Consider the following 23,790-nt stretch of genomic DNA (forward strand, 5'->3'; position numbering starts at 1 on the left):
AGTAGCAGTAAATCAGTCAAATAAAGCTCTTGGGGTTTGAACATGGTCTCTGGAGACAGAGCTGCTCTATTCTGAGAGGATCACAATCACTCCACCCTGACAATGCAAATGGGATTTTCAGTCTCACTCTTTGATTGGTTACAGGATCTGGACTGGAACAGACCACTTTCACTTCTGCTACACATTTACATGCGGAAGAAGGTGCTGAACTTTAATATAGAAAAATATAATAAAGATCATAATAATCAAGAATGAGCCGTTGTGACAGTAATTGTGTAAGAATGTAAATCTTTCTGTGGGTCAAATGGAAAGCATCTCGTCCAGACAGCAGAAGTGACTGAATGCAGTCTGTTCAGTTTGATTGACAGGGATCATATATTACACCTAAAACATGATGATCATATTAAAACACTGACTCATTCTCTTCATAAACATAGATTGATGTTGATTGTAATGATATCGGGCCATATTTTAACGATCTGAAACGCAAGTGTCAAAGCGCGAAGCGCAAGTAACTTTGTGGGCGGGTCTCGGCGCTGTTGCTATTCTCCCGGCGGGATAAATGGCTCTTGCGCCCGGCGCAAATCTAAAATGGGTTGGTCTGAAGTAGCTTCATTATTCATAGGTGTGGTTTGGGCGTAACGTGAATAAACCAATCCGAGCGTCATCCAACATTCCCTGTAAAAGCAGGTGCGCAAGTTCCATTATGGATTGCTATTATTATGGCGTATTTACCAGGCGCACGCCAGGAGCGGTTCACAGCCGAGGAGACTGATGTTCTTAAGAGCAGTGAAAGACAGAGAAGTGAAGTTGTAATGTTGTACATTATGGTAAAGGTGATTTCACAGTCTTTTTTTTTCAGTCTTTCAGTTTTTTCAGTTTTTCAGTCGATTTTTTTTCCTGGTTCTTGACGGACAAACCAATTTGTCAGATGTCCTTATATACATATATGTCTTGCCAGAAGTTGCCACTATTGGGCAAACAGGACTTATCCTTAATTATTACAATTAGCCTGAATCATTTGTAAGCTAGATTTATGCCTATTTTTTCACATCTTCGTGGCACACCACAATGATTTCCGTCATCTCATGTGTTAATATTTTTTTAGTGTAACAATTTATGATTTGCAAAAATAACTGTTGCATCTGTGTAGGTTACATGAGCAAAGTGTATGCGCGTTGTGCACGCTATACATTATGGTCAAGCATGCGCCCTTAAAATAGCATAATGAACAACGCGCAATGCGCCACTGACTTTAGACTAGGTTTTTTCTGGTCAGTGGCGCAATTGTTTAATGGAACAGCAAAATAGCACCAGGGATTGTTTGCGCCGGAACACGCCTCCTTTTTTGCGCTGAACCGCCCAGGGAGCGCAAGTTCATTCACTAGTTTAGCGACGTGCTTCTGTGGAGGGAAAAGCGCGCTTTGCGCGGGTGCAAAATAGGAATGACACATGCGTCGGTGTACAAAGTCAATTGCGCTGGGTGCAAGATAGGGCCCATAGTGTTATTAGTGTGTGTGCTGTGATCAGTGTTGTGTATGAGGCGCCACGTAGGATTTAAATCAAACTTCGCTTATCAATACATACATAACACACGTGCATATACACCTATAAATTACTCGTATATACATGTATACTATTGGATGTTCAAAATACATATATGAAATACACGTGCACACTAATATGAAATCCACACCAATACATATTATGTTAGTAATGAATGCATACACACTCGGTAATAACTTGCATATACATATAAACTTGACGCACGCATAGACCTATAAATGCTCGCATATACATATAAACTTCCATGCATATACACCTATAAACACTCGCACATACATATACACTCACTGCACGCAGACACACCTATACACACTCGCACATACATATAAACTTCCATGCATATACACCTATAAACACTCGCACATACATATACACTCACTGCACGCAGACACACCTATACACACTCGCATATACATATAAACTTCCATGCATATACACCTATAAACACTCGCACATACATATACACTCACTGCACGCAGACACACCTATACACACTCGCATATACATATAAACTTCCATGCATATACACCTATAAACACTCGCACATACATATAAACTCGATGCACGCATACACATCCATAAAACACTCGCGCACACATACAAAATAAAATGTGGATGCATGCTTTAGTTGTGTATACAGGGCCGGCCCGTGGCATAGGCGGAATAGGCAAATGCTAGGGGCGCCAAAATGTATTACTGATACTATTTTATTCATATTAATTTGAAATATGACCAAATAAAGCGCAAAAAAACGCCTATTCCCGGTCCGCCTCATCAATCTCCCCCGCCGAGCTACTTCACTGAATGAAAAGTGGGATTTTCGTCAGTATGTGGCACTGTAGATTGCCGTGAAACTTCAGGTTTACGACTGTGCACGGCAATTTGCAGGCAACACCGAAAACTGCCGTAAATTGTCGTAAATTGACGTGGGCCTTGCTTGGCAGTTGTCCCCCCATGACCCCCCCTCCTCTTAATTCTAGGGGAGGCTTTATCATGTAAATGAACATGCTGTGAGCTACACAAATGCAAATCAGAGTAGCAGCAGGGGGAGTTTTATCTAGGTTCTGAATTTATTAAACTAAAACAAGTTTAAAGTTTAAGTTAAAATCTTAACTTAAATTTAAGTTAAATGTAGTTGTTTTAGTTCACATTACTAAATTTTTAGGGCAACCAGTTTGCTCCAATTTTTTAAGTAGATTCAACTTGTCCGGGCTCACAGTGTAGATTAATTACTCTGTATGTCATTAGCAATAACCAATGTAAAAAAAAAAAAAAAAAATACAGGACAGCAGTTCATGTCTTCAACCTTTAGAGAGGTTATGTGATGCAACAAGACAATGAACCAAAGCACACAAATAAATCAAGTAAAGCATACAGTTTACATACCAACATTAATTTTTCCACCCTGCACTGTGAATGATTTTTTAAATGGCTATTAATCATAAATGTGAAAAGTACAAGTTTGTGTGTTTATAGTTAAGTCAGATTGTGTTTTTCTGTAATTGTCATTTAAATTGAGCTCACACCACATTTTATGAATTATCAATGCAGATTTTCAAGAGGTGGTTTCCTGGACAGGGTTTAAATTATGCCAAGAGTAGGCCTTAATCTAGTTAATCGTGAGTTAAAAAATTGTTGCCTGGAACAAAGATTAAGCACAGATTACTAACACCTGGACTATGAGTCCTGAACTAAAATAAACTGGATTCATTTACAGTTTTATCTAATTGCTTACACACAATTTCTGAAAATATGGCTCCATTTCTTGTAACTCTACATACAAAACATCAGACATCTCTTGCAAAAGCAACACTTTGTGCAAAACTATTTTAACTATTTCCAAAAATGTTGTTTTTGCATATATCTAACTACACACAAATATGCACAACTGAGGAATTTACAGTTGAACTGAAATCAGCTGAACTGAATCAACACTGAAGTCACTTGAGCTGAATATTGACACTATATTGGCTTGTTAGAGCCGGTTTACAGCAGAATTTGTTTTGAACGTGTTACTGAAGCTGCTGAAACAATATATTTTGTTGTATGCATATTTTTTCTTTCTCAAACCTTAGTTTTGATTTCTAAGTGATCAATTTATGTATGTGTTTTCACTCATGATCATTGGCTGTATGGGTCCTCAGTAAATGAATGTGGCATTTAAATGGCAAAAGTTATTCTTGTCTCTATAACTTATGGCTTCCTAAAGACACGTTTATGGGTAAATAAAATATTAATAATATAAATAAAATGAATATCAAAACATATTTTAAATATAATGAAGTCATTTTATTATAGCACTCATCAGATGTTCCTGGAAACAAAACAGAGACAGAACAGTATAAACAAACTATACAACAAACTAAACACCAAATTACAAAAACATTATTATGTGAAAGTGAATAAAGTTGTGTGTGTGTGTGTTTTCAGTTATAAATATGTGCTGTGTAAATTAGCCTGTACTTTTAGAAATTATATATAGCCTAACTTTAAAAAACAAACAATAACCCATATAGATAAATTATAATAATTGTATAATATTAAGCATTTACTTAATATACATTGTAACATTAGGCTACTTTACTCTAGCACAGTAGTCAGTTAAGCAATTAATTAATATCTTATATTAATCTGTATGTAGCCTAGGCTACATCTAAAGGTAAGTCTGCTTTAAAAAAAAAATATTACACTTCGACATGTACAGAATGTGCGCGTTAAGAAACACGTTCAAATGTGTCTTCTTAACATGTTAAAACTGTGCGTCGACTGTGTGTGTATGCCTGTTACACGACCAGAATGTGCGTGTCTACACATACAAAAGAAACACGTAAAAAATTGCTGCGTTGAAGCGGAAAACAGGGCGTGTTGAAGGTTGAAACGATCATAAGTCACGCGTTTCGCAAAGAGATTTGGCCCCGGGCGCGTTCCATATTAGAGCCCTAGTCCAATGAGGTGCGAGGTCGAGGTCATGGCCATGGCGTAGAAGACGAGCTTTAAGCTTTTTTTAATGTTTTTTTGCTGCTTTCCTTTTTCGTGATCAACAATGACAGGACACCGTCTTCAACTCAATCTCTGCATGGACGCGACAAACTTTTTGGACTCATTTTCAGGAGGCTGTCTTCGTCTTCACAACTCTGAGGCAAACTGCAGGCGCTATGAACCACAGCATGGGTAATGTAACGTTACGATTTAAAGAATATGCTTTTATTCAGCTGTATAAGGAAATGGATGCGTTAATAGATCCGAGCTTAAAACTGCACATTTTGTTTACACAGACTATCCTCGCCTCATAACGAAGCCGTGAGCTCTTATCTGCTTGGAGCGATTTCCGCGAGTCCAGATTTAACCGCTGATCATGACGACATTGTGTGTAAGTAACTTCTAATGTGTTTCTCATTCCTTGTTTAATTTTACCGTGACTGTTTTTATTAATACCAGTCTCATGTAATTGTTTTCCAGCTGCCTGTAAGACGTATTATGAATCGACACGCCGGAGCTTCAGATACAAACAACCTGAACTTACATCGCAGGCGGAAACTGCGAAGTTTAGCTCGGAGTTTATCAAGAAGAAAAAGGGTAAGATTTATTATATTAGATCCGTTTTTTGTCAATGTGAGTATTTTTCAGGTTGCTTATTGTCTTTATGGATTGTATTACAGTTGCTGGAAGCGAGAGTGTGCTGGATGAGGTGGACATTTGGAAGTTCGCGACCATTGAACTCATGTGAAAGTTGCCTGATTATTTATGACGGATTGCCGAATTGTAGTGTCTTAAAAAACAGAAGCCCTCTGACGCAGGCAAGATAAGGGAAACACTGCAAAAATGCTTTTCTTATGTAGTATTTTTGTCTTGTTTCTAGTCTAAATATCTAAAAATTCTTAAACCAAGATGCATTTACTAGATATGTAAAATAATATTTTTTCTTAAGTGAGTTTATGCTTAAAACAAGCTAAATTATCTGCCAATGGGGTGAGAAAAATAATCTTGTTTCTGATTAAAATCTTATTTCTGTCCCAAACAGAAATAAGATAATTCTTCTCACCCCTTTTGGCAGATAATTGTGCTAGTTTTAAGCTAAAACTCACTTCATTTTGATTTTTTCCCCCAGAAAACAAGGAAAAATTATCTAATGTCATTTTACTAGTAAATACATCTTGATTTAAGAATTTTTTGATGTTTGGACTGGACACAAGAAAAAAATACTAAATAAGAAGAGCATTTTTTGCAGTGTAAAGACAGAGGTATAGTGGTGTAATGAATGAACAGTTTATTTAAATGCATAGTAGTAAAATACTAATGTACGCTAATTAATTCCAGTTTTACCTTAAACTATATGCAAGCAGCTGTTCTGGGTTCTCCAGCGGCCACAGATAGTGTATTTTGTCAAAAAAAAAATTCATATCTGATTTTTAAACGCATGTAATATCACTTTTTTAATAGCCTAATGTTTTTATTCTACAGTTGTGCAGTTTTAAGGGGACATATGGACATTTTAAAAAGTATTTGCCGAAATTAGTAATGATATTTATATACAGGTTTATTTAAAATAGCAACATTTTATGTAAATTTCACATGAAATATCTAAATTTCTCAGTTTAATTCATGGTGAAAACATGAATGTGCATATTAGTGGAAGTTTGCTGCCATCTACTGGAAAACAAACACTTTTGCTAGTTCTCAATAGTTTGTGCATGAATGCTAGATGCAATTACTTGTTATTTGTGTTTAGGCTGTAATGTGGCGTAGGTGCTATTTTTGTATAGTTTAACTATCATCAGCCTTTTAAAAAAATTAAATAATAATAATATCATGAACATAATGACGGGGTAGAATGGACTGGACATCATATAAAACAACAACAATAAAAATTAAAAAACATCAATGCATTAAAAAAATAAAACAGTACCAGTGTTTCCGCAACTTAGACTGAAAAGCAAATTGGTCAGGGTGTATATGTGTGTATATTTGTATATGCGAGTGATTTCATATGTAGATGTGTGTGAACTTTTCAGTGCAAACGGAAGGCATTTCAGTGTAAAAGGAAGTCATTTCAGTGTAAAAGGAAGTCATTTCAGTGTAAAAGGAAGTCATTTCAGTGTAAAAGGAAGTCATTTCAGTGTAAAAGGAAGTCATTTCAGTGTAAAAGGAAGTCATTTCAGTGTAAAAGGAAGTCATTTGTAACCTGCCTACCGCATTTGCAACTTTGCAATCATGGAGAGGGATCGTGCTACAACTGAAGCAATTGGCATTTTGCGAAATCTGCTTGCTTCGCCCACTATTATTATAAGATCATTTGCTAATTCAGTTGAATCGAATGTGTCGCCTTCTGCTCAACTGCAGTCAGAATCAGAAACTGAATTGCGCACTTTGTTTCGGCCATCGGCGCCTGCTGTACAAAGCATCAATAACAGGCCAACATCATCTGCCGTATATCGCAGGGCTCTCAAGTCTCACACACGCATTTCAACCTGCTCACACGCCACACCTTGTATTTCTCACGCAGAGAAATTTCCAGGATAATGCCCACCAAATTGCGCTGCTATTAGAGAGGAATCAAGTGAGTTCCACATTGAGTTCAGAAGTCCCTGCCACGCACCAGCCAATCAAATAAAAAATACAGCTACCCAACAGCCAATCAGAAAATAGCATTGCTGTATCCGGGTAAGATTTAGATATTCCAGCAACAACAACGTTTACATTCTGCCACCTACTGGTGGTTTAGTTTAGTGTTTTCTTTCCAACATTTCTTATTTGTATATTCAAAAATATTCTTAATTGTATATTCAAAAATATTTAAAACAATCTCATAACATTTTTCAGTGTAAATGATTTAATTTGATTGGAAACAGCCCTACAGTGTCTTATTTATAGATCAAATTTAAGAATATAAAAATGAAAGCTGAATCATAGGCTATATTTAATAAGATTATGGGGAAATGCCCTTCATAAAAGGTAAAAAATATCAAAGATATGCAGATTTAAATATCTCAAAGCTGATTGAACAATGGTGAGACTATTGCTTCAGAATAAATTATATTTACAACACAGTAAATTCTGAAAAGAAATATTCCAAATTATTATGGATTATTAATTTGCCTCTTCCCTGACATATTTCTTGGAAATAGAGAAATGCAAGAATTAATACTTTGCACACACACACACACACACACACACACACACACACACACACACACACACACACACACACACACACACACAGAAATGTTAAATTAAATAAAAAAAATATCATTATTTATTTATTTATACAAATTAGTGACATTTTTCAGATCAGAACCTCGTCCCCACCCAAACCCCTGCTGCCATCGCCAAAATCTCACTCTGAACTCAGTTCAAAACTTGAGAGCCCTGATATCGTCTTCATTGCACCTTGAACAAGCAAATAAAACACTAACAAACGTAACAGCTATTAAGGTCACTCTGAAATTCATGTCGATCTGCATGAGGAAGACCCCATTAATGACTTCCTTTTACACTGAAATGACTTCCTTTTACACTGAAATGACTTCCTTTTACACTGAAATGACTTCCTTTTACACTGAAATTACTTTCTTTTACACTGAAATTACTTTCTTTTACACTGAAATGCCTTCCGTTTGCACTGAAAAGTTCACGCACATCTACATATGAAATCACTCGCATATACATATATACACAACTAAAGCATGCATCCACGTTTTATTTTGTATGTGTGCGCGAGTGCTTTATGGATGTGTATGCGCGCATCGAGTTTATATGTATGTGCGAGTGTGTATAGGTGTGTCTGCGTGCAGTGAGTGTATATGTATGTGCGGGTGTTTATAGGTGTATATGCATGGAAGTTTATATGTATGTGCGAGTGTTTATAGGTCTATGCGTGCATCAAGTTTATATGTATATGCAAGTTATTACCGAGTGTGTATGCATTCATTACTAACATAATATGTATTGGTGTGGATTTCATATTAGTGTGCACATGTATTTCATATATGTATTTTGAACATCCAATAGTATACATGTATATGCGAGTAATTTATAGGTGTATATGCACGTGTGTTATGTATGTATTGATAAGCGAAGTTTGATTTAAATCCTACGTGGCGCCTCATAGTTGTGTGTGATTGTGTTGTTCCTGATATCATGGTGACTTTGACACAATGTTGAGTTTTGATCCAAACCATCATTTTGGCTGAGGTTGATATTTCAGTGTTTAAAGTGTGTTGGATCAGCACTGAACTTTTTTTTCTGATGTTTACTTACATCATAATAAATAAATAAAGTGTGTGAAAGGTTTGATACAGCATTGTGTTGTGTGTGATGGTCCATCAGCAGCTGCAGTATCTCTCAGCTGTATCAGTGCAGTCACTGTGACGTCTGACTGACACAGGTTTTTGTACGACTCTTTATCACTGTGTGAACACATCACCACTACTGTGATAACTCTGACAGTAATAATCTCCTGTATCTTCAGTCTGGACTCCACTGATGCTCAGAGTGAAATCTCGTCCAGTACTTGCTGTTCCACTGCCACTGAATCTAGATGGAGTTCCTGTATAACGGCTGTTTATGTCATAAATCAGGAGTTTAGGAGCTTCTCCAGGTTTCTGCTGATACCAGGCTAAACGATCACTGTATAGTCCTACATCTATATGACACTCTATTGAAGCTGTTTGACCCTGTTGGACAGTTTTAACTTCAGGTTGAGTCAGAGTGACTCCTCTGGATCCTGAAGAAGAGAAAAGAAAATCAATCAGTGTTTAAAACTACTATCATCATATACTTTTACAAGAACACCAAAACCAGAGTCAACATGTTTGTCTGACCTTGAATAAAGAGTGAAATGGTCCAGATGAAGATGTTGATGGTGTTCATTGTTGTTCTTGTGTCTTGTGTGATGATGAAGATTGTGTTCTGTTCTGCTCTCAGTCATGAAGTGTTAAACTCACAGCACTATAAACACTCTCAGACTGAAGCATGTGCTGACAATGCAAAGAAGTGGGCAGGATTTACAACAGCTTGTGCTCAGAACAAACTCACACACACTAGAGTTACACAATGATCATTACATTCTGACTCATGTTATTTGAGTTAGTTCAGTAGTTTTATTTGTATTGTGACTCCTGAGACACTGAGGATGTGCAGATGAACGTCCATCTCTGTGTCCATATTCAGTCATGTGACCATCATCACTGCTACACTTCCACTAGATGAAGCGCCATCACTAAAGTCAGATCATGAATCATGAGTCTGTTCAGAAAGTATCAGGACTGATTGTGAATCTCTAATCAGAGTTGATGGTGTCACTCCATCTATCATGAAGCCTCATGTGTGTCTGAAATCATCAGATGGAGAAGAAACAGGCTGTTAAAGATGGAGACATATTAGAGCTTGTTCACGTTTCATGATCTTGTGTGGAGATTCAGAACCAGTCCAGAGACTTTTAGAACAGACCTTGAATATGAAAACATGCTTGACTGTGGAGAACATGCAAAATACCTTTTATATTTTCATTCTTGACACTTTCTATTGACTTTGGCTATAATATTCAATAAACTCATGATTTGAGCAGATTTTCACTGAAGATTGAAGTCTGAAGCTGCAGGTTTTTCTGTGAATCCTGAAGATTGAGCTGCATATGAAGAACAGAAGCATCATTATGAGAAACTCCACAACATCATCCATGATCAAAGAGGTCAAAGGTCACCTCAGAGGTCACAGCTCATCAAATATATTTCTTTAAACAGTGTTATATCAGAAATCATTGAGTCAATCTGAATGAGTGAGTGTTGAGAAGAGCTGAGGAGCTTCTAATATCAGTGTGTTGAAGTGTTGTTTCTCTCTCTCTGCTGGAGTGTGTGTTCACTCGAGTGGAATAGAGGTTTTTGTACGAGCGTTTCATTAGATTGTATCACTGTGGTGGACATTCGGTGGAGGAACCAAACTGGTGATCGGTAAGTCTGTCTATTTAATCACCTAATAAAAAAAATACAGTTTAGATTTCAGAAAGTGTTTTACAGATGAAACAAGAACAACATTTATTAATGATAATGATTATTAGATATTGTGCTGAAACTTTACTTGAAGCCTTTATGTATAATGCATTATAAAAATATTCATAATGTAGATTATAATGCCTTATATCTTTTCATTAATAATTGTAACCAAAGTTAAAATGCATTATAATATTTGCAAATTCCTTGTTGCATCTGAAATTGGTTGTTTGTCATAATTTCATGTATTATAATTTCTAAAGGTGTAACAATAAATAGATAATATTATAATGTGTTATAACTGTGGATACAATTATTCATGAGATCATACATGCATTATAATGTGTGTAACAATTCATAATTAATGCATTGTGTATAAAGGCTTTAAGTGTTTCTGATATTGTTGAATAATTATTGAATCTAAATCAATGATATTGTCATGTTTATACATTCAGAAGAACGGCATTATTCCTTTCAACAACAAAATCTAAACATATTTCCATAAAGCGTCTCACTATGAGTTTATTGAGTTTATTACAGGTTTGTTTTCCTTCATTTATTTCTACACTGAGTTCATATATAGTTCATCTTTTATTGTAGATATCATACATGGAGAAAAGAGATTTGACATCAGAATGTAAATGTTGTACTTTCTGTAGTTCAGTCAATGATACTGAATCTCTTTTGCTCATGTTGTGATTATAATTCAGTGCTTTATAATACAAACACAATTTATGTGTGACTTTTCATTTTGAGTTGAATATTCTCAGTAAAATGTAAGAACTTTATGTTCAGAGTTAAAAACTGCTGTGATGAAATCAGTCGGTGTATTACAATGTTGAGTTTGATTGATGAGGTTTGATGTAAATGTATATAGTGATTGTGTAGTTTGTATATTGTATATATATCAGCTGTAGTGATGTTGAAGGACATGAAGGATCAGATTGTGATTGTGATTTGTCCTGCTGTTGAAATGCTGTGAATGAAAGTGCAGTGTGTTTTCTTTGTGTTTGTGAATGTGTTGTGTTTGTCTCCTGCAGCTGGTCCCACAGTGAAGCCCTCAGTGTCTCTGCTGCCGCCCTCTTCTCTGCAGATCTCTGGAGGCTCAGCCGCACTGCTCTGCCTGCTCAGCTCTTACTCTCCACAGGGGGCGCTGGTGAGCTGGACACTGGACGGGTCAGAGGTCACCGAGGGGGTTCTGACCAGCGCAGAGAGCCAGCAGAACGGCCGCTACAGCCGCAGTAGCGTCCTGACCCTCAGCAAAGCACGCTGGGAAGCGGGAGAGGTGTACGTCTGCAGAGTAACACATGATGGAGCTCCTCATGAGGTCTCGTTCCACAAGAGCTCTGAGTGCTGATGTTTCTCTCCTGAAGATGAGCCGTATCTGAGTGTCCTGTGTCAGGCAGGATTCACATGAGTCTAGTGCTGCAGCTGTAGTGATTTACAACTCAATACTGAAAGAGAGCTCGCATGTGTCAAAGCACTGTGTGATCTTTCAATCTGCTGTGTTTGCTGCAACATTCAATAAAGCTTCTCAACAAGTTCACTTTGTGTCTGACAACATCATTCAACTAACAGATGAAGATGCAGGTGCTTTTCAGAAGGTTGATCAGTAGCAGTAAATCAGTCAAATAAAGCTCTTGGGGTTTGAACATGGTCTCTGGAGACAGAGCTGCTCTATTCTGAGAGGATCACAATCACTCCACCCTGACAATGCAAATGGGATTTTCAGTCTCACTCTTTGATTGGTTACAGGATCTGGACTGGAACAGACCACTTTCACTTCTGCTACACATTTACATGCGGAAGAAGGGGCTGAACTTTAATATAGAAAAATATGATAAAAACATGATCCCAAATCAAGAATGAGCCGTTGTGACAGTAATTGTGTAAGAATGTAAATCTTTCTGTGGGTCAAATGGAAAGCATCTCGTCCAGACAGCAGAAGTGACTGAATGCAGTCTGTTCAGTTTGATTGACAGGGATCATATATTACACCTAAAACATGATGATCATATTAAAACACTGACTCGTTCTCTTCATAAACACAGATTGATGTTGATTGTAATGATATAGTGTTATTAGTGTTCTCTTTATCACTGTGTGAACACATCTTTACTGATGGTCAGATGATGATGATGCTGAAAGTCATGTTTGTTGGTTGATGAAGAAGAGCTCTTGATCATGTCATGTTCAGGTCATAGAGCTATAAACACATGCAGAGCAGTGAAGCATGTGCCAGAAGTGAAGACCAGGAGACCTGGATGTGTCTTCAGCAGATTCTTCATTGAGAACACGTGCTGTCAGGAGCTGTGGTCCATCAAGTCTACTAAGGCAGTATACAGTGATTTTAGGGGTCAGGGGACACAAAGCAAATTGGTGATGACCTTAAAAAAGCATGCAAATTAAGTACCCAGATAGGAACCCGCCCCAGACTCTAGAGTAGGGATGCACCGAATCCAGATTTTTGGGGTTCGGCCGAATACCGAATCCACTGGTTAAGATTCGGCCGAATCCGAAACCGAATACCGAATCCTACTCCCATCCGCAGTCCATTATCACAGTAAACACATTAATGAAGTTAACAACGTCCACAGCAGTGTAGGGATGCTATTGACCATTAACTGTTTTGGTCAAGTTTACTATAGTAAACATTGTCGTGTATGTTCTTCTCAACGCTATTTCATGATGGTTTATAGAAAAATTACCCCGAGTCGTCCTCTGTCGTTTCAAAGAACAACCCAACGGAGAGCGCAGGAGGCGCACGCTAGGGTTGTGCCACCATCGTGATGCCACGCTCCCGTTGCGAGTCTGTTGTGTGCAACACACACTACTCCTCTTCTATAGTATTAGTTAAACTAAAAACTTAGCAGGGATTGCTCTGTAAATTAAATTGAGAATGTAACTAATGCATATATGCTATTTTAAATACTGTAGTCTATGCCAGATATATATAGCCTACATTTTGAAATCATTTGAGGCTGAAACATCCATAAGCAATAATAAATCATAATAAATAAACATGCATGCTTCTGGATGTTTCAGCCTCAAATGATTTCAAAATGTAGGCTACATTTTGAAATCATTTGAGGCTGAAACATCGATAAGCAAACCGAACCCAAACCGAACCCAGTCAAAAAACTCAATATTCGGCCGAATCCGAATCCGAACCCTGGATTCGGTGCATCCCTACTCTAGAGTAACATAAGGGTGAAGGTGAAGGGTCCGGCACACATTCTTCCTCCTCTCCTCTACCTCTCCTTCTCCCTTCATCCTGACACAGTTCATCAGTTTCACAGGATCAAGAGTGAGTTATAGCACGAATACTGATCTTGACATTGTTAGCCTCTTGTCTTACACTGTACATTTAACTTAAAATATTTAATTTTGTTCAAGAAAACAGTCCTTATTAATGAATTATTAGTATACAAGCCTATTGTAGTGTCTCATGAGATCGTGCTGTCACACAACTCTTGCTCCTGCACTGAAGCGGCAGTTTAAGATAAACCCAGACTTCAGCGAAAGTCAAATAACTCTTTCTGATTAATACTTGTAAAGACAATTTGCCTTGGCCATAATGTCAAATAAATGAAAGAATGAAGGTGATTTTGATAACACACATTTATTAAAACACAGAAGAACAACAAATCAAGAACAAGAAAATGGGAACAACACTCAGACCGAAAAACTTGGGATTTACCAGCACAATTAACTTTTTGTTGTGAAAGCATAGCATAGGCTACAAAATAAATGATGTTATTGAAATATTGTAAAGTGGTTGTATGAACTACACGAAAGAACAAAATTGATCAGCTCCGTAATGGATTGTGAAAAGTGTGTGTAACCTATTGGAAAGCCAGTAACTAGTTGGGTGTGTAAAATAACGAAACTATAGTTATCCATTCTTCCATCGCTTATCCGGGGCCGGGTCGCGGGGGCAACAGTCTAAGCAGAGACGCCCAGACTTCCCTCTCCCTAGACACTTCCTCCAGCTCTTCCGGGGAATACCGAGGCATTCCCAGGCCAGCCGGGAGACATAATCCCTCCAGCGTGTCCTAGGTCTTCCCCGGGGCCTCCTCCCGGTGGGACGTGCCCAGAACACCTCCCTGGGAAGGCGTCCAGGAGGCATCCGATATAGATGCCCGAGCCACCTCAGCTGGCTCCTCTCGATGTGGAGGAGTAACGGCTTTACTCTGAGCTCCTCCCGAGTGACCGAGCTCCTCACCCTATCTCTAAGGGAGCGCCCAGCCACCCTGCGGAGAAAGCTCATTTCGGCCACCTGTATCCGGGATCTTGTCCTCTCGGTCATGACCCACAGCTCATGACCATAGGCGAGAGTAGGAACGTAGATCGACCGGTAAATCGAGAGCTTCGCCTTACAGCTCAACTTCTTCTTTACCACGACAGACCGGTACATCGACCGCATTTCCGTCTGTCAATCTCCCGTTCCATCCTTCCCTCACTCGTGAACAAGACCCCACGATACCTGAACTCCTCCACAGGCAGGAACTCTCCACCAACCTGAAGTGGGCAAGCCACCCTTTTCCAACTGAGAAACTAGAAACTATAGTTAAGTAGAAGATAATATTTATGTAAACAGATTTAGCAAAATAAAAATTGCTTAAAAGTGCACAACTCTTCTTGGAAGAAAGCTACGTTTTCCCCCCTCATGTGCAAACTATCAATAGTTGGGTTTGTAAAATAACGAAATTATAATTTTTAAGTCGAAAATAATATTGATGTAAAGAGATACAGTAAAATATAGAAACGCTTTTTAGTTCTTCAAGCCTTCTCGGGTATTTTCATAATAATAAAGTGCTGATTGACATAGACCTCATCACTATATAATACTATAGAATAATGCATATGCCTCATTCTGTGATAAGAAGCCACATCAGCTCACACACACTCGACTGACAATATGAAGTGAGTTCAAACGTGTTATTAAACGTTGTCTTTTGTTGGACAGGTTCATGAATGCTTCGTTTTACTAGTTGGTGAAGATGTTTGACACGTGATTTTTAAACTCCCGTTATAAGCGACTCAAACTCGCAGTGCTTTCAGACGGAGCAGCGTTTATAGAACTGATCACAGAGCTGCTCTTCACTGACGCTGCACAGTTATATTTCATTCTTCTCTTTCTTTAATGTGAAATGCTGTTTGAATTTCCCAGATAGAAACACGTTCTTGCCCTGGCTCTGTTGTTCTCTGTTGTCTCCTCTTCCGACTCGAATGTGACTGATCAAGCAAACCGCGCGTTTTCATATTGGGGCGTTCTGGGAAATGCATGGATTTGTCTTAATTTATTTAGAGAGTGAATAAACTCGTGAAACTGAGAAGATTTCAACAATGTAACTGTATTCTAAATACCAGCTATTTAAAGTGTAACTGTAACAGAATACAGTTACTCATAATTTGTATTCTGAATACGTAACGCCGGTACATGTGTTCTGTTACTCCCCAACACTGATAGCGGATGAGAAAACCCACATAATTGATAAATAAAATACTTGTAGTAATACTACCACATTGTGACGAGGCGTGATGGAAGAATGGTCCCGCACAAGAAAATGATGGCCAGACCGCAATAGCACTGCCGTGCAAGGTGTTTTTATTGACAGTGTTCCTATTTACAGTTCACCAAAAATAAAAGTAAAATTGACAAAATAGGGAATGTGGGGAAAAAATGGAGAAAACAAATAGACAAGATACCTATATATATATATATATATACAACAGCTCTTGGCTGGTAGATCCTTCTCCAGAAAGGTCAATGCACACACTCACTAGCAACTCTAATTCTCCAAACTACCACCCCTCCTGCATAAACAAACAGGCCTGGCTTATAACCTCGAAGCTCCACCCACATGGACTCCTCCACCTTCTTTTAGAGGTAAGTATTACAACAGTAATTTTCTGCCAATTACTATATACATAACATTTAATCTTCACTATTATAACATTTACACCATCATCAATATTCATCATAAAACAATATATATATATATGTATTGTTATATATATATAGATCTATTTGCATACCAATGGTACTTGCGTTGTCAGGATTCACAACTCCCCCCCCCAAACAACAACACTTAAGACGGTCCAGTTACCGGAGCGATTGCGCAGGCGCAACGTGGGAATACAGCGATATCTGGCTTTCTGGATCGTAACCGGGGTTTGCCATTTGCCTCCGGTAACCTGGACTAACCACAACACAAACAGACCGCGACCAAAGACAAAACATACTATGCAGATAAGTCCAATAAACATCTATGGATTCATTTATCTGTTGTCTGTGTGTGTTTATAAAGGGGATTTGGAGAAAAGATGCGATAATGGGGTGAATATGTGTGTGTTATGTATGCTACTGAAGCGTTAACCTGACCCTCGTGTGCACCCAAGGGTAGGAAACAATAAACCAGGTGGATAATGAAATGTGCGTGTAAAATGTAGTGCTGCCGCGATCGTGACAGAGCCCTCTGTCACACACATAAAAACAAAATACTACTGTTATTGTGTCACGAAATGCTGTTTTAAGAGTATTTCAGGCGAGAATGTAGTTGTTAAAGCTCAAATCTGTGGTTTATTGATTTCACGAGTTCACACTTACAAATAAATCAGATAGATTAAGTTGGTAAACATATTTGGCGTGCTTTCTTTCGTATTTTTGTGTATTACCTCTGTATGTCTGCACTATGTCTGTACTTTCCTCCTGTTCTGGAGAGTTGATAAATAAAACTCTTCACCACTCACATTATCTCCAGGGTTGCCAACTCTCATGCATTTGGCGTGATACTCACGCTTTCAGGATCTGTCTCACGCTCTCACACTGCCCAACTTAATCTCACGCCAAACTGCCAAACCTGCTTTTGATATTAAACAAAGTCTAAGCTTTTAGATTTTTTTTTTGTTTTAATGCGAAATTCAAACAATAAATAGCGTTCTGGCGCTAATATAGCATAACAGTTAAAGCCAGAGTGTTGAAAAGCGGAGTTGCGACATGCTCTCTCATCTCGCGGATGCGCGCGCAGTCACGTGCTTCACGGAGCTCTCAATACTTCTATCGCTGTGTCAATACATTTGAATGGCTTGATACACCACAACTCCACTTTACAGGTGTTTGCAGCAAGTTTTGGTAAACAGTACAGCATAGTGTGCATTGATTATTACATCAACCATACAGGATCGTTTTATAATGGAGAGTGATGGAGATGCAACAATGTTAACATTAATGTTTTTTTTATTGTATTTAACCCTCAGGTATTCCTTACTAATTGGTCACACTCATACTCATTGATGGTCAAATGTGACCATACACCTTAACTATTTTTCAATTGAATGAATGTTCTATATTTTAGTTCAATAATATTTATTGAATATTTTAAGATATTTTGGTACTAAATACTATTTGTGCAATAATTATGGTCCATTAATGACCACTTAAAATATTTTTCTTCTAATATTTTTCTTATTTATATTACAATTAGTATAGTAATTAAGGTTAAATTAGAGAATTCTTATTCAAAGAGGCAAATTAGAGTCATTTTGTGGCTTGAAAAAAAATAATTTCCATTTGTAATGCCATTACCCACTATAGGTGCCTTTATGGCTCTTTAATCAATATACATGTAGCTAATCTAGTTGCTCAAAAAAGTATTGCAGTTTTGCATTTTAATAAATATTTAGATATGATCAAACACTAGATTTCTTTAAATGTGAAATTTTAAAATGTTAATAACGTACATATACTTATTTCCTTATATGTACAGCAGGCTATGAATTGATACTGAAATCTATATACGATATAATCGTACGGTAATTGGTTGGCACCCCCCAAAAGAAAAGAAAATCTCACTCCAACCTGATCTCAAAAGTTGGCAACCCTGTATCTCCACATTTTCTCCACATTTTAGTAAGAGATATAAGATTGTGTTACATGTTTACTTACATCATAATAAATAAATAAAGTGTGTGAAAGGTTTGATACAGCATTGTGTTGTGTGTGATGGTCCATCAGCAGCTGCAGTATCTCTCAGCTGTATCAGTGCAGTCACTGTGACGTCTGACTGACACAGGTTTTTGTACGACTCTTTATCACTGTGTGAACACATCACCACTACTGTGATAACTCTGACAGTAATAATCTCCTGTATCTTCAGTCTGGACTCCACTGATGCTCAGAGTGAAATCACTGCCAGATCCACTGCCACTGAATCTAGATGGAGTGTTAGAAACTATTTGGTTTGCATATATCAGGAGTTTAGGAGCTTCTCCAGGTTTCTGTAAGTACCAGGACATACAAGTATATGAACCTGGACAGGCATTGCTCACTATTGAGTTTGTTTTGCAGTTTATAGTCACTGATTCTCCAATCTGAACCATTTTTACAGAAGGAGTCTGAGTCACAGTCACCTGTCCACTGAAACCTGTGAGAAATACAGAGAGTTAGAAAAAGCAATGTGTAGCATTCACTGTTGATATTATTATATTTTAATTTAACAATATATTTTAAACATTTACCTTGAATAAAGAGTGAAATGGTCCAGATGAAGATGTTGATGGTGTTCATTGTTGTTCTTGTGTCTTGTGTGATGATGAAGATTGTGTTCTGTTCTGCTCTCAGTCATGAAGTGTTAAACTCACAGCACTATAAACACTCTCAGACTGAAGCATGTGCTGACAATGCAAAGAAGTGGGCAGGATTTACAACAGCTTGTGCTCAGAACAAACTCACACACACTAGAGTTACACAATGATCATTACATTCTGACTCATGTTATTTGAGTTAGTTCAGTAGTTTTATTTGTATTGTGACTCCTGAGACACTGAGGATGTGCAGATGAACGTCCATCTCTGTGTCCATATTCAGTCATGTGACCATCATCACTGCTACACTTCCACTAGATGAAGCGCCATCACTAAAGTCAGATCATGAATCATGAGTCTGTTCAGAAAGTATCAGGACTGATTGTGAATCTCTAATCAGAGTTGATGGTGTCACTCCATCTATCATGAAGCCTCATGTGTGTCTGAAATCATCAGATGGAGAAGAAACAGGCTGTTAAAGATGAGAGGATTTTAAAGAATTTAATAATTGGACCAAAAACCTCTGCACGTAGTAACCTAGAATAACTGATGGCTGCTCTGTCAAGTCCTCATCGTCAGTGAGGAACCTGGGTGTGCTCTTTGATACCACAACATTTTTCATTTGAAAGCCACATTTCTAGTAAAACCGCATTCATACTATGACACATGCTCTCAGACAGTTACTTCATGCGTTCATGACCTCAAGGCTAGATTATTGAGTAGTTGCCCTGCACACTTAAAGTCCCTGTAAAGTCAAAACTAAACATGTGTTCTGAGTTCCTCACACCACAGATAAATGTGTTATTAACCACCCAGCCAAAATTGAATCATAAAAAAATCCGGGAAGTACATAAAATAGCTTATCAAAAACCTGAAAAAATGAGCAGCATTCTCTGCTCTCAAACGCTGGGGGTGTGTCCGCTGTCGGCGCCGAAACCACGCCCACTCGCGGGAAAGCGGCAGTAGCACACAAGACACAAGACACGAGCGTCTATGATCACAACGCACCAGATGTCGGCGGGACGGGAGGATGAAGGCCTGGGCGGGGGATAGTCGGTTCTGCAGCGGATTATCAGTGAATCCCAGTTGTCTCCGGTGAAAGTTTGTAAAACGATTCGGTGTAAAGTCACTGCAGAGGTGGGTGTCGGTGATGATCCTCAGCTCTCCATCAAGGTTGCTGTTCACAAAATTAATCCACTTCTTCATCGTTTTTGTTTTGTAAGCTGTTATGTAAGTTGTTGACTATAGTAACTAACAGTAACTCGCGATCGAACTGATGCGAATGTGCTCTAGTTATGATCGTGTTAGGGGAGGAGCCAGGCTCGGTGGCTCCAGTGCGTCATCAAGCCACCGTTTTAGCCCCGCCCAGAAAATCCTGAACACAGCAACGGTGGAAAAACTGTTTAACGGTCTAACTTCTGAATTCAGTACTTCATAGTTCACAGTCTTTGTAATGTGTTTCAGCAATACATTTCTAACATTTATAATGTGTTTAGAAACAAATCTCAGAATTGCCTTTACAGGGACTTTAACCTTCATCCTTACTTCGGGTCATTTTGACCAGAAATCAATTTTTGATTTTGATTTTTAATTGAGTGTTCATTTCCATCCTTTGTAAATATATATATATATATATATATATATTTATATATATATATATATATATATATATATATATATATATATATATATATATATATATATATATATATATATATATATATATATATATATATGTATATATATATATTCTTAGATCATTTGATTTTAAGTGGCACTTTTAAAAAATGGTACGTTTACTTTCAGTTGTGAAATTTTCACTCTTGATTTTTAGATGCTTAGTTTTATCTTCGGTCATTGACTTTAGTTTGTTTTTGTGGTGTGGCTGCAGGTCTGATGGTTACTGAAGAACCCTCAGCTCAGCACATAATACATAACCATCACACAGTTATACTACATCAATATAACTGAAATAAAGTGGAAAATGTAATAATGCCATGTATCGTGATAATTTCTTAGATGATGGAGAACCCTGCCAGGACACCAGCCATGATCCAGTTCAGAAGGGGAACCTATTCTGAAAGAAATGTGGGATTCATTTCACCAACACATCCAGCTACAAAAGACATGAGAGACAACAGCATGGCCGTCAGGAACCAATGATATGCAGCGATTTTGTGAATGGAATATATGTGACAACAGAAGAATCCCATGGGTTGAGACTACCTGTACATGTGCAAAAGTTTTCAGTTATGAAATATTTAGCCTGTGAAGTGGAGACATGGATTTCATGAGCATATCTGCAAACAGTGGAAACCCAGGGAAAGAATGTCTTCACTTAGAAAGGACCAAGACAGCAACATCATATAGAAGCACTGAGCCATGAGTCCTTGCAGGAGATGCTGGAAAAAGGACTTTGTTCAAAATCAAGACAAGAAGAATGCACAGCATTAAACCAGAAGGCTTTCTCTGTGGATGTTGACTGTGTCTTTCCTATTTTCCGGGTTGAGCAAGGCATCTCTGAGTGATATATACATATATATACTTTTCTGTGTATGCAGGCCAAAAGGACAATTTGTGTAAGCTCTGAAGAACTCTCTGCACCTTTGATAGTAAAACTGGTAAATGGCACTGCAGGTGCAGAGGTACAAAACACCGGATCAGTTGTGTCCATAGATACTTATCCATGTAGTGGCTTTTCCAAGAGCATCCCCAGCTGCTACAAAATACAGTGGACACCTCAAATGAGGAAACTGAAGATGTAGAGGAGAAGATCATTTCCCCCGATGACATCCACCAAACATTCTGAACATTCACGTAGTGGCATCATCACACAGACCAACTACTTCTGGAGTTCAACAATAATCCCAGAGGACCTTCCAGTGGATTTAACCACAGCAAATACGCCCATTCCTGAACAATTTGACCCACTAGAAGAACAGTGTCCATACTGTCCTGGGACATCTCCTCCAGATCTTGAAAACAAAATACATATTGTGCAAGGTGCCAAACCCTAACCCTAACAGAAGGAGAGCCGTCTGTTCGTTCACACACATCTAGCGGACTGGCAGCTGCCTAAAGTCCTTGTTTGGGTTGGGCAACAGTGGAGCGTTGAAAGACCCTCATCCAGAGCTTTCAGATCAGGATCTTTTCTGGGGAGCGGATCAGTATGACTTTGCCATCACGCTGTGTGCCGGAGACCTCCAGTGCTTCTGGCACTTTCTCACTATGGTGAGCGCTTCTACTTACACTTCATGGTAAAACATTGTTCTGCATTTAAACAATAGTGTGCACTCGAATCCTTTGAATGTTCCAGCTCAGTGTGTGTGTGTGTTCAGATAGACATCTGTCTGTGTTTGCTAATGCGCAGAGCGGCTTAATAGTCTCACCTTCATCCGTCTTTTAGTTCATCTGCTGCCGTTATGAACAGAGAAATCATCTGTTTCTAGAATTCACAGTGGATTTCATGTGGACCATGCAGTGAATGCCAGACGCAAAATAACACACAGAAATTAAAAATTCATGTCGTTTTCATGAAACACTAAATTAACTAACATCAAAGTGCCATAGTAAAAGTCACACTCACAAACAAAACTCACAAACAAATGTAAAAGTGTAAAAAAATGTGTATCTGTGCAGGTTTTTATCAGATGTGCTTCAGTCATTTCCACAATCGCTTTGGGAGCGTGCAGGTTTTCCTGAACTTTGGTGTGTATTACGAGGGACAAGAGAACATTGAGAAACAAAAGGAAGAAGAGAAGAAAAAGAAAGAAGAGGATATGAAACAGATAAACAGTACATTGTCCTTCATTGAGGTAATAAACAACTTCATCTAACGCAACAAACACATCCTTACTGTAATGTGATCTGCTTTTAATTATGTTTTAATTTCTCGTTTTTCATGACTCTCAGCAAAATGCCATTATTTGTAATGTTCTATGAAAGGAGATGAATGTCAGTAACTGTGTGTCTTCCACAGAAACATTAGACTTTATTGTCTAGTTTGTAAGGCCAGTATATCTCCAGAAAGAAGAGAAGTAGTGGATTCCAGTAACATGAAGCTCCTGTGAGGACGCTGAACATCTGCTGATGGAGCTGCTCTATTCTGAGAGGAACACAATCACCTGATGATGCAAATATGAGTTTCACTGTCTGACACTTTATTCTCTGAAATGAGTCAGAAGAGTTGGACTAATGGAGAGATGAGGTTTGTTCATGTTCATCAGTTTATAATGAAACACTGTCAGTGTCTGAAGCCTCTGGACTGCTGAGATCGTCCTTGACTCGGTTAGAGAGGAAGAGCTCCAAGAGTTCAATCCACAAAACTATTAATGATACGCTGGGTTCAGAAAACAGGTCTCGTCTGTGAGCAGTTGTGTGTGTGTGTGTGTGTGTGTGTGTGTGTATGAGGGGGAGTGAGTCAGAAACAAAGACACATGATGCACATTAGATATAAATATGAACAATCCTTCTGTTCAATTCTTACAGATATTAGACATTTCCACAAATATCATGTAGTTTGACAAAGTTTTAATCTTAATCCTGGTGCACACTGTTCGATTTCTGGCCATGATTTGGCCGTCTGAGACTTTTGCAACTTTTGCAAATCCTAAAAGATTCCTCTGATCCTAGGCTAAAATCTGAAGTC

At 38.2% G+C, this 23,790-nt stretch overlaps 1 pseudogene across 1 annotated transcript; it reads left to right on the forward strand.

The window, feature by feature from the left end:
* The first annotated feature begins 21,164 nt into the window (after nucleotides 1–21,164).
* Nucleotides 21,165–23,235, forward strand: LOC307121292 (transmembrane emp24 domain-containing protein 6-like; annotated as a pseudogene). The gene is made up of 5 exons: nucleotides 21,165–21,290; nucleotides 22,203–22,399; nucleotides 22,459–22,462; nucleotides 22,782–22,957; nucleotides 23,122–23,235. The product of its transcript is annotated as a transmembrane emp24 domain-containing protein 6-like (transcript).
* Nucleotides 23,236–23,790: the final 555 nt, after the last annotated feature.

The sequence above is a fragment of the Gobio gobio genome, assembly GCF_949357685.1.
Source record: "Gobio gobio genome assembly, chromosome: 25".
Taxonomy (NCBI): Eukaryota; Metazoa; Chordata; class Actinopteri; order Cypriniformes; family Gobionidae; genus Gobio; species Gobio gobio.